Below are 12,528 nucleotides of genomic sequence, written 5' to 3'. Positions count from 1 at the left end.
CTCTTTATTCATCATCTTCTGAAATTCATCAGGGATATTGTTGGTGTAAAGTGTTAAAAACTGTTATGCAGGCCGGGCACAGTGGCTCACGCCTGTAGTCCTAGCACTCTGGGAGGCCCAGGCGAGTGGATCGCTCAAGGTCGGGAGTTCGAGACCAGCCTGAGCAAGAGCGAGACCCTGTCTCTACTAAAAATAGAAAGAGATTATATGGCCAACTAAAAATATATATAGAAAAAATTAGCCAGGCATGGTGGCATAAGCCTGTGGTCCCAGCTACTCGAGAGGCTGAGGCAATAGGATCCCTTAAGCCGAGGAGTTTGAGGTTGCTGTGAGCTAGGCTGATGCCACAGCACTCACTCTAGCCTGGGCAACAAAGCGAGACTCTGTCCCAAAAAAAAAAAAAAAACATGCAGCATGAAACTTGCAGGTCCTTTCAATCTCATCATTCATGTATTTTGTCCATTCTGAGAAAAAAAAAATGTATTCTTTGTTTTTCATCTTTTCTTTTTTCTCAGTTTTCTTTTTGGAATTCCTATTAGATGCATGCTGGAGCTTATTTCTTCCTTATTTTGGCAATCACATTTGTAATTACCAGACACTTCTACTTGTTCTCTAACATCTTTTTTAAGGTATCCTATTCTTAGTTTCAGTGTCTTCTTGACTTTTTGGGAAAGTAAGCAGACTTACATGGACTTAGAAAAGTACTGATGGTTAAAAAAACAAAAAATTAAGTCTACTGAGACTTTTCATTTGAGCAATTTTGCTGTGAACAGTGGTAGAAAAATAAGATGGTATATAGAGGCCGTAATAGAGTCAAGTGAATTTGTTTTGTTTTGATTTTTTTTACCACAATAGGAAAGATTTGTGCATTTTTGAAAACCAGCAGGAAGAATTAAGAGTCCTAGAATGCAAGGACTCTGTTCTCCATCACACACGCATACCCAGGGCTGGTATTTGGCCACCGTGCACCAGTACAGTTGTAGCAATGTTAAAATACCAACTGACTTCCTTAATCATTGGTGAAGGCCATTGCCATAACTCGTCTGAGAGTTACGTGCCATGCCAGCCTCCCTGAGGATGCCCCAGCAATTCCCCTGGGAACATCATTTCGGAACCTCAATTGAGAAGGTTATTCCTGGAACCCCAGAGGGACTCCAGGACTCTGCACTAGTGCTAAAGGAGAACTTCTTTTTGATTACTGAGGACCTACACACATCAGCTCCCTAGATTTCCTCCTCTCACACAAAAATTCCCTTGTAGGCTCTGCCCCACCACGCCTTCTGCCCAGATTCAAGGAGTTCAGGGTTTGCACTTCCAGGAAGCCACCCGGGCACTGACTGGCATGCTGACCTGCCACCCACCTGCCATGGCTCTTACGTGCTACTCCCATCCCCTTGTGTGCTCTACCAAGACAGGCCTGGGTCCCCACTACAGGGGAGGAAGAGAAGCACCCCCAGCAGCAATCCTGGAGCCCTTCAAGTAAATGCCAAGTTCCTACCTGGCTGCCCAAGGTTATGGCCAACTCCCACCAGCGAGGCATCGCCCTTAGAAGATTGTTGTGGGACTCACACTTCTGTAGGACTTTGGCTGTTAGAGCACAGGGGAGACCAGGGAAGAGCAAACATGTGGGTCATGAGGCTGCTGCACAAAACGGCAGAGTGCCTGGGCTCTGGTGGCCTGGCTTCTTAGAGGAGAAAATGGGAGGGGCCTGAGGACAATCTGGGGCCAGAAAACAGCTGGGATATATGTGGGTCCCTCTGCTCACCACCTCAGTGGAATTTCACCTCTGTTTAGTAGAACAGGTTCATTAAAATTGATCAAATGACCACTTGCCACTGGGGTTGAAAACATTATTTTTTTTCAGTAAAATTGATAGCACGCCTGAAGCATATAACAATAACATTGAAAAGGAAAAAAACAGACATACATATTGTATTTCAGTAACATAAAATTCTAAAACAGAAATAAACTATAGTGCGGAGTAATAGAGAAAGAAGTGGTGAAACTATAAAGACAGACAAATCAGAGATTATTATAAAGACCAGAGAGTGGTTATTCATCTGAGGTGAAGTATCAAGGGGTTCTGATCATATTCTATTCCTTGACCTGGATAGTAGTTTCACGGGTATTACTACATAATAGTTATTAAATGATACATTTACATTCATGCACTTTTTTGCGTGTATATTATATTAAACAATTTTTTTTCAAGAAAAAGATTTCAGTGGTATCAGTTAGAAGACAATTGCTGAGGTAGAGTAAAGTACAAAACAGCATGAGGCTTCCATCTTCTGTCTATTAAAGATCAGCCACGGAAGGAAATAGCCATGGTCTAGAGCTGTCCTGTAGCTGTGAGTTACCCTGGTACAGATACGGCAGACATGACCACACCACATAGACAATATGAAAATGTAGGGAAATCATTAGGAGGTGAGAGCTTTGAGTATTTATTATCTCTTTTCTTTTTAAATAAATTATTTAATTATAAGTTCACATAATTTAATTTTTAACTATGGCTATGTTTAATGACCAGCTCACAAAACTCTTGAAAATTGAACAAGTGACTCTGCTAAGCTCATGAAAGACAGATTTGGCACACCACTGGCTATGGCCCTGACAAGGACCTTAATGAGGGTGAGAGGAGTCTACACAAATCAAAGCCTGGTCTAGGACACCAAGTATATAGGGCACAACAGGCTTTATACATTTAGCAATTGCATAGCACTGACTACAGACCAGGTGCTGTTCTTAGCTCTATGCAAATATTCACTCTGACATATCTGGCTTTGCCTGAGCCAGAGGCATGCAGTGGAACTAACTACTCAAGGTCTTCAAAGGTGAATGAGGTCTCAAGTTTATCAAGAAATCGGTCAAGACTTATATCCTGGCCAAGAGCACAGAGACTTTAGCATCATGGTGAGAAATTGATGTGATTCCCAAGCTTGGCACATACAAAAGAGTTAATGAATGGCTCCAGTTGGGCATAAGAGGAAGAAGGGTCAACTAGAAGGAATTTTTAAAAAGTAAACCAAGGAGAATGGGGGAAGAGTGGTTAACTATCTTTATGAAAGACTAAGAACACTGAGACAATCAACTTTAAGGAACAAAGGGTAATTAGGGACAAGCAGCACTATCTAGATTGCTTTCCAGCCCAACTAATGGCCCTAAAGCTGCATGGAACTCTCCAGAGTTTCATGCACAACCTGAAAAGCAAGATATGAAGGGAAAAAATGCCACTACTGTGATTAAATATATCATGTCCTTTGAAAGATATGATATTATCATATGATGTAGAGACAAAACTAGTTTCATATAGAAATGAATAGATGGATGGTGGTATAAACAGTTTTAAGTTCTATTCAATATAATCAATATACTATAAAAACATTTTAAATTATTGTGAAACTTTAAATGGTGCTTATAAATTCCTGCACCTGCCAGGTACTAGAATCCTAGAACTAGGTGACTGTGATTTGCTACTTTTTATTATAAACAGAAAGGAATGGATACCAGTAGTACAATGTAGGAAACTACAGATTTTGAGAACCAGTTGGACACAGGTGTCAAATGACAGGTTTTGGTCAAATTCTAGACGCTATTGACACATTTTATACTGAGCTAAGCAGTACTTTACTAAAATGTCACACTAATTTAAAATGAGGAATTTATAAGTGGTATCTTATTTTTTCTGTTCCAATCTTAAATTCACTTACATATTTAACTAAAATTTTCTTTAAATTTTCTATTTTTGTTTATATATATACATATGGTAGGTGAATGACATATTAAATCATAATTCATTTTATTTGTATTTGTGATTTCTTCAGGGCCAATTCTGTGTTTAATATTATATAAAACAGAAGAGAAGACCTACTAGTCCTTGCCCTGGAGGTTCGTAATCTCAGCATGACAGACAGAACTGTAATGGTCTGAATAATACAATTCAAGGATGATTGAGTTACTACTATGGCCTTAGTTTGCTCTAGAAACTCTTCCAATTATATATTGAATCATGGGACCAAGAGAAAACTGGCAGTTTGAAAAGATGAATGCTTAGTGCCTCTACCACCACCTCCCTCTAAATCTCTCCTGGGGAACTAAAAGAGGAGAATGCAAAAAGGCAAAGTTATCTTACTGTTTGGGAGGTGGCATTTCTGCTTTCCAAAATAAGCCTGCCACATGCATCTATAGCAGTGCACTCATGCAAACTGGAACTGCAGCTCAGAGAGCTTCCTTTGATTCCATTCTGAGTAGTAGAGAGCTTATTGTCTGTACAAGATCTAGCCTCACTATATTACCTTGATTGGAGTCATTAAAAAGATCTATCAAGACTCTTTCTTACAATGCCTCCTGGTGACAGGAGAGCAGGCATACCCAGCACTGTCCTCTGTTAGCACTCATTTCTGCTTGTAGTTCAGACTGTAGACAAAGCGCTGGAACGTGTTAGCATAACATCAAAACCTATCCATAAATATTCAATCTTATTTTTCTCAAACATTGGAAAAGTCATAGCCTCCAGGAAAATTTTTCATCCACAAAAAAATTTTCATCAGCAAAGAAAAGTTCACAGAAGATGCCTCCCCTATGTCTTTCCAAACCTATCATGTAATCCTGTGAGCTGCCCTCACCTGACTCTCCCCCTCCCTCACAATCTCACTTTGGTCTCCAAGTCCCATCGCCCTCTTGTCCTCTTTAAAATAATGATGAACTGAGAGAGGACCCCAAGCGTGACTGCTGCTCAGAAATCCTTCCCATCCATTTTTGTATTCCTGTCTCACGGAATGACCTCAAGTGGCACAGCTGTCCCTCTCTTTTTCTCCTAGCATGTTGAGAAAGCACAGAGCCAGGGGAAACACAGGGGCCTGGGTGGGGGGTCTTGGAAGTCCTGGGCCAATCTCATTTGGGTTTTGAGAAGTAAAGCATCGGCACAGCAGCTCCTGCCTGTTTCCTGCCCCGGTACACAGCCAGGAGAGGCAGAGACGGGGCCAGCAGAGGTGAGCTTGCACAGACTGCCTCAGCCTGCCCAGCCACGTCCCCTCAGAGTGGCCACCGACTTCAAGCTCCACTTTCATTGCCTGTACTGTGTGTGAAACAGTCATGTGCTGTCCAACCTCCCCGTTACCCCCGCCCAAGGAAGGAAAGAGATAAGAGAATCATATTCTCTTATATTTTAGATAAAATCTGAAATTAGAGTTGAAATCATTTTGCGTGCAGCCTCCCAATTAAGAGCTGTTTCCTGCAGAGAGTTTCTGAATTTAGAATTCTCTTACCTATGTGCCATCTTTATCACATCAGCTTCCTAGCTTTTAAATTTTTTTTTTCCCTTTGGGAGGGGTAGAAAAACTAATGAATAAAATTTCAGGTTACTATCTCAGGAGGCTGCAAACAAACCATGCTAGAAGAAAGTCCGTAAATTTTTGAAGCTAAAACTAATTATATCAATTGTATTGGCTGTAATACATTTTCGTGTTGCATCTCTAAGATCTGGAGGACTATTGTAATATGTCTAACAGTTCTTTTCAATAGACTGACAGACTCATGAGCATGGTAGGCCTAAGAGGCCTCATGAATAAAGGAGTATTATTAAAAATATTCATTTCTGCACCAGGGCTTAAGGAAACATACAGTGACATGTGGATCAGTGTGGAAATTTTAAACCTTTAATTGACTTTTTATGGGTCTGTACACCAAATGTTAAACACAAGGATTTCTTTCCATTATATTTCCAAACTAATGTTGCATTCTGTTTTGTTCAGTAACTTTATCTTGTTTTTGAATTTGTTTTAAGCTATCTGACCTTATTGCACTGTTTTAGACCAACCTACCCTCATCACCCAAAGCTGCCATTTCCCTCTGTGTCATCTTGTTGTGGCTGACATGGTTATGCACATACTGCACATTTCCAGTTACCTGGGGTATGCATGACCACTAGGGCATAGATTAGCAAAGCCAGTGGATAATCCTAAAATCTCTTCATAGCCACTACTTCATTTTCAAGATTTTTGTCTACCAAACATTTCACAAAATTTGCTAATGGAATCCACTGGATTCCGAATTTCTCCTCCTGACCATGCTAACCCATTGGCAAAAAGTGATAATAATAATAATGAGCAGGTAAATGATTAGGTGACAATAACAGGAAAATTATAACTGACATAGAAACAAACATGCTCTCCAATGAAGTAATGAGAGTTGGCTAGATCTCATTATGCCTTTTTTCTTTTTTCTTTTTTTTTAACAATCTCTTGCAGGAGTGGGGATCCAACCTTGACCTTAAACTGTGCTTTTTTGCTAGGCACATGTGGAGCAGACTGGGGCCCCAGAAATGGAGTGGCAAGGTGGCTTAGGTACCCTGCAGCAGTGTAGTTCTCTAGACATGAGCTGCTGGCAGTCACGGCTAGTCTGCCTTGTTTAGCTTGGTGGGCAACCAAGACCTCAGCATCAGACATCCACATGAGCAGCCAGGGCAGGAAATGGGAAACAGATTGGACATCCCAAGCGAGCTGAGAGGGCCTGAATCTGTGGTGTATGCATAAGATACACAAGGAGTAAATCAAAGTGGATAAAAAACCAGGGAAATATCATCACTCGTAAAGCAGCCTCCTCCTGACTACTTTCTGACCAGGCTGGGAAACCTTGAAGAAAGAGGAATAACTATGGGAATGTTTGAAGTCACATGTTTCTATTTTAAAGATGCAGTTGTTGCGTGTATGTGTGCGTTCGATTTTTCACTCTTATGGGTCAATGTGTTTCCTCTGTCCCCACCACTAGGATCACTTAGTTTTGTCCATGTTCTTGGATAATCTATCTTGGTTCATATGACAGGAGTTAGGGAGAGTCTTATGCTTTCTCTGATAAAAGACAGGGATGATCTGCATATACCAAGTCAACGCAGAGTTGTATAATATTCAAACAATAGCCTCATGAACACCAAAAATTGCTCAGGAAACAGACTATTTCATACGTCTGTTTTCTAAACCGCAAGGGAATGCACGCATATGAGAGGATAAAGCTAAAAGGAAATGTATTCCTTTTCTCACCTTGCCAACTATTCTCCTTTCCCTATGGGGCAGGATATAGCTTTTTTATTCAGTGAAAGAAGGAGGGTGGCTGCATGCCACCCTGAAATACTGCCTAGTGGCCTCGCAGAGTGGGAATTTACTTGCAGACACAGTTCGTTCCCGTCAGAAATAGTTCAAACCACATTCAGTGATCTTTAAGAATCTAGGGGAAAAGGAAAAAGACCGTGAGGCTGGAGACAAGAAACAAAAAACATTTTTCCAAATGCAAGAGGAAGCTGGATGCCGTAAAATGCAGACTAGTGGGTGCCATCGTTAGAACAGTTTTAGCCGTCGATAACAGAAAGCAACTCGAGCTTCTTAAACAAATAATGGGAAATTCATTGTAAACGAGACCTGAAATTAAATCCTGATGTCGACATGTTCAAATCTCAGTTTTTCAGCTTCCTAACTCTGTGACTTTAGACCAATTACTTAACCTCTGTAAGACTGTAAAATGAAGATCATGGTGGTACCTAACGTGTGGGTTTATTATGAGGGTTAAATGAAATGATGCCTGTGAAGAGCTTAACACAGGGTTTGGCACATTCTACATGGCAACTACCGAGATTATTATGAAAAGACTCACATGGGCTAATGAACATTGTACACGAATATATAAAAAGTGGCATGCGGAAGAATAAAAGACGTGCCGTATGGTCCTTTTGGATAGAAGTTAGAAACAATTTTCAGCATAGTCTGTAGAAATACTATTGAACAATATAGGCCATACCAGGTAAAGTGATTTGTCTCAAGAAATGGGAAGCTCCTGCTCGTCCCTGGAGCAAGATAAATACCAGCCAGTTCACTTGGTAGGATGTAGGAGTTTCTCCAGCATTAAAAAGATGGTTACATCACTAGACAACCATTTGGATTCCTTTGAACCTATGAGATCCTATGATTCTACTATCTTATTCCTTTCCCTTTCATTTGCAGTCGAAATGAGCAGAAAGCTTAGCTTTAAGAATGGCATAAAGGATAAGAAAAACCAAGATTGTTGCTCTATACTTGTGGAATGGCCACTATTTCTCTAGAAAAGACATGATCATTATTACTAAAAATGGTCATCATTTTCAGTCCCCCAGAAGGTGGGCCAAGACAGATCAAAAGGGCATTTCGAAACAAGACCCTTTTGACCCCTCTTTAAGGACAATCTTTCCATATAAACCTCTAGTATAAAAAGAATGCGTATTCACTCATTTCCTGATTTATGCAAGAAAAATTTATTGGGCACCAATTATCTGCCAGGAGCTAGGGATACAACAATTAACACAATGGGCACAACTCCCACATTCATGGAACTTATGGTTATTCATTTTGTAGTTTGCAAAAACATACTTGCTGTTTCCAGTAATTTACTATATATAAATGCTTTATAGGGGAGTTTCAAAACAACCCTTTCTGTACCTCCTAACATTTAGTGAGCTATTATATCATGTAAAATTGGTACTTATGCCACACTGAACAGAAAATGCCTCAATTGGGTTGTCTCAAGCATGTATTCCAAGAATAAAGGTGTGTTTTTAGAGCCACTAACTGTTCCATTCAACCACAGACCATTAATAAATAACGCTATTATTTTTTTCTAAAGTTCTAACTATTGACTCTAGGCTCTTTATTCGTGGTACAGTTGCACAGCTCCGTTTAAAATTAACTAGAAAGTCTATGGCTATTCCACTCTGTGGAACTGCACCCAAAACTAGGTGGAACATACATACACTGCAACTGGGAGAGCAAAGCTGGAAATACTTACATAGTAACCTCAGCCTAGAATCAGATTCTAAATAGTGCCTAGTCTTAATGATCAAGAATATGAAATCTTAGAAGGCAAGAGTTTTTGAGTTCAGATATTTAATTTAAAAAAAAAATCTTCACACAACTTTCATGTTTTACAAGGTCCTGGCTGTTTTTAATCCTAGTATGGGCTTTAGCTTTAACTTGAACTATTCAAATCCCAGAGAAAAGCTAGGCAGTTTCAATGCATCAACCATTATTTTTCCTGCTTCCATGAATCAAAAAGGAAGAAAATGAAAATATTCTGCATATCAAGAATCTGGAGATTAAAGGATTATTAAAAATACAATAGTTGGCTGGGCACAGGGCCTCATGCTTATAATCCTAGCACTTTGGGAGGCCGAGGTGGGAGGATTGCTTGAGGTCAGGAGTTCGAGAAGAGCCTGAGCAAGAGCGAGACCCCCATCTCTATAAAAAACAGAAAAATTAGCCAGGCATCATGGTGTGCGCCCATAGTCCCAGCTACCTGGGAGGCTGAAGTGGTAGGATCGCTGGAGTTCGGGAGTTGGAGGTTGCAATGAGCTGTGATAACACCACTGCACTCTAGCTCAGGAGAAAGAGCAAGACTCTGTCTCAAAAAAAAAAGAAAAAAGAAAAGAAAAGAAAAAAATACAATAGTCATCACTGGTCGAATGAGTCATCTGTGATCCTCAGAGAGTCATCCTTTCTAAGGACTGTCACTCTACTTCAGCATTGGAGTGTGAGTAAGGGCAGCAAGGATTGCATCCATAGTCACAAAACCAGTTCCTCTCAGATAGTGACTCTGGGACCAGAGAGAACATTTACGTGTCATCTTATGACTACTTGTCAAAGAGCAAAGGCACGCCCATTGAGGTGCATGCGGCAGACAACTGCCCTGGTCATTGCAGCTTTTCCATGGCAGAGGAAGAACGTCAGAAGCAGCTAGGGAGTGACGTGCAGCTTGCCCCGCTTGTCACTGGGAGCAGGGGACCCCTGAATGGGAATGCTGTCTTTGCCCTTGAGCACAGTGGATGAAGTCAATCACGGCACAGTGTTTTTAAACTTCCCTGATGATAAGAATTGCCTGGGGTACTTGTTTTTTGGTTGTTGGTTTTTTTTTTTTTTGGTTTTTTGTTTTTTGTTTTTTGTTTTTTTTTTGAGACAGAGTCCCGCTCTGTTTCTTGGGCTAGAGTGAGTGCCGTGGCGTCAGCCTAGCTCACAGCAACCTCAAACTCCTGGGCTTAAGCAATCCTACTGCCTCAGCCTCCCGAGTAGCTGGGACTACAAGCATGTGCCACCATGCCCTGCTAATTTTTTTTCTATATATATTTTTAGTTGGCCAGATAATTTCTTTCTATTTTTTTAGTAGAGACAGGGTCTCGCTCTTGCTCAGGGGGGTCTTGAACTCCTGAGCTCAAACGATCCTCCCGCCTCGGCCTCCCAGAGTGCTAGGATTACAGGCGTGAGCCACCATGCCCGGCCTGGGGTACTTGTTAAACACACACATTCTCTAGGTTCCACCTAGAACCACCGCATCAGGGATCTCCAGGTGAGAGATCCAGAAAGTTGAATATTTTAATAAGTGCCCCTAGTGATTCTTACCTTCAGGGAGGCCAGGGAAACAGTACAGAAGACCTCAAAGCCCTTGTCCATTACTCTCCATTGGACCTCCTGGACTCTCGTCGCTTGGGTGGCGGCCCGGTCACTGGCCTGAGACTCAGCGTGTCGTCCAGCTCCCAGAGGCTCAAGAACTTTTCATCTTAGTCACCACATTCACCGATGCAACCTGTATGTCACCAAATAAAGAAATGTCTATGATATAAGCCAAATTGTACAATTAAGCAGTACAAAAAGAAACAGTCATTCATTAGAGAAGTTGCCTCCTTTAAGTCTCTCAGTATTTTGGAGTAGAAAGTCAAAACAAATGCCTTAGTTGGCATAATATTTGAAAATCACTTTCATTATACCAGCCCTCTGAAAAAAGAAAATTCTGCACTAAATTGTAAAACTAGTGGAAACATAAGCATGTAAATTCCCCATCTAGGATTAAACCTCTATATGAACTTATTTTCTATACACAGTGACAATTTTACTTTTCTAACCAACTCCTACATGTGGTTCATTATTATTTCAAAAATTTCCTGATGAACAGATGATACTATTTATAATGTTATGTAAGATGAATTCATTTTATTTTTATCTTAAGTGAGTGTCAACCAAAATAAAATTATTTTATTAGAACACAAAAGAGATAGAAAAAAATTAGTTTCTGCTTAAGGAATCTCATTGCTTATTTTGTCAACATCTGTTAGTTAAATACATGAGAAAATAGCACTTTGAGATGGCCCCAAGTAAGTCTCAGTGTTCCATGTGGCTGCTTGTGACCATGTGATTAAGTTCTATTCAGTGGGATGTGAGCAGAAATAATGAGTCTTGCCCTCAAAATATTTGAACAGGAATCCCTTGTATATGTGCCTCTCCCACTGGCTAAGACAGTCAGCCAGCAGAGACTCACTTACAGAGACTATAGGTTGAGAAAAGTAAACCCACTTCCTAGTAGAGGGCATTTAGGTTTGCATCTGAGAAAGAAAAACAAACAAAAACTTCCATTTTGTTTAAGCCACTTTAATTTTTAGTCTTTTTGCTAGAGCAGCCTAGCTTGTACCCTAACTAATATATTACCATAAACCAAAAAAAAAAAATTCTTAATAAAAGAAAAATATTACCAAAATAATAAAAAACTCAGAAAAGATATAAACTAAATACAACCACTTTTCAATACATATCAATCCGAATTGGATTTCTGCTTTTTACTTCTAATATTTAAAAAAATATGACTGGACTATTTTAAAAGTAATTGCCAATTTTTCTAACTTTTAATACTTACTCTCAATATCTGCTCTCTTTGGATGCTATTGTAAAACACTGAATGACCTTTTAGGTTATTTATGATGTAAAATGAACTATCCTTAAAATTGTTATCCTTTAACTGTCAGCAAATCCTTGCAAAGTTCAAGAGATTCATAAATAATGAAAGATAATATTGTGCTATGATATTTATGAAAAATTTTAAGGCAAAGACATATAGATTTAGAAATAAAAACACAATATTTTTTGCATTAGCAATTCAGCAATAAATACTGTGTCTCTAAGGTTAAAGTTTTCAAGGCACAATTTCTATTTCCATATCTCTCTACGGGAAAAGAAATTTTCTGTCATTTTATATAAATTCACAGAAACCTAGTTCAGAATTTTTTAACCCAGAATATTAAAACTCTAGAGCTATAACTGTTACCAGAATTCCTAGGGCACTCTTCTCAGTATACTGGTCTCTGACTTTGGGTAGTTCTTTTTTGTACAGGTCACACCTGCTTTCGGCAATAACCAAGGGCATGGTTAATAACCCCAGAGGTCTCTGACTTCCAAACCTCTGCTGGAAAATGTCCAAGATCTCTAAGCTCTGCAGATCACCTTTCTTTTCTTACTGGAACCCAGGCCTCGGAGCCTCAGCATGCTTGATTAATGTCCTCCTCTCTCTCTTTGTGATGACTGCTTGCTGCTTTCCAAGACAAGGTTCTCAACTTTAGGAAAGAATTTGAGTATGACAGCCAACTCTCCAACTTTTGGGCTTAGTTAGGTTTCTAAAATCTCTCTGGTGGAGGGATTTATGGCTGAAAAAAAACCTTACGGGGGAAAAAAAAACAGGATTCTAAGG

Source organism: Lemur catta, chromosome 6 (genome assembly GCF_020740605.2).
Source record: "Lemur catta isolate mLemCat1 chromosome 6, mLemCat1.pri, whole genome shotgun sequence".
Lineage (NCBI taxonomy): Eukaryota > Metazoa > Chordata > Mammalia > Primates > Lemuridae > Lemur > Lemur catta.
This window is presented reverse-complemented; position numbering follows the sequence as displayed.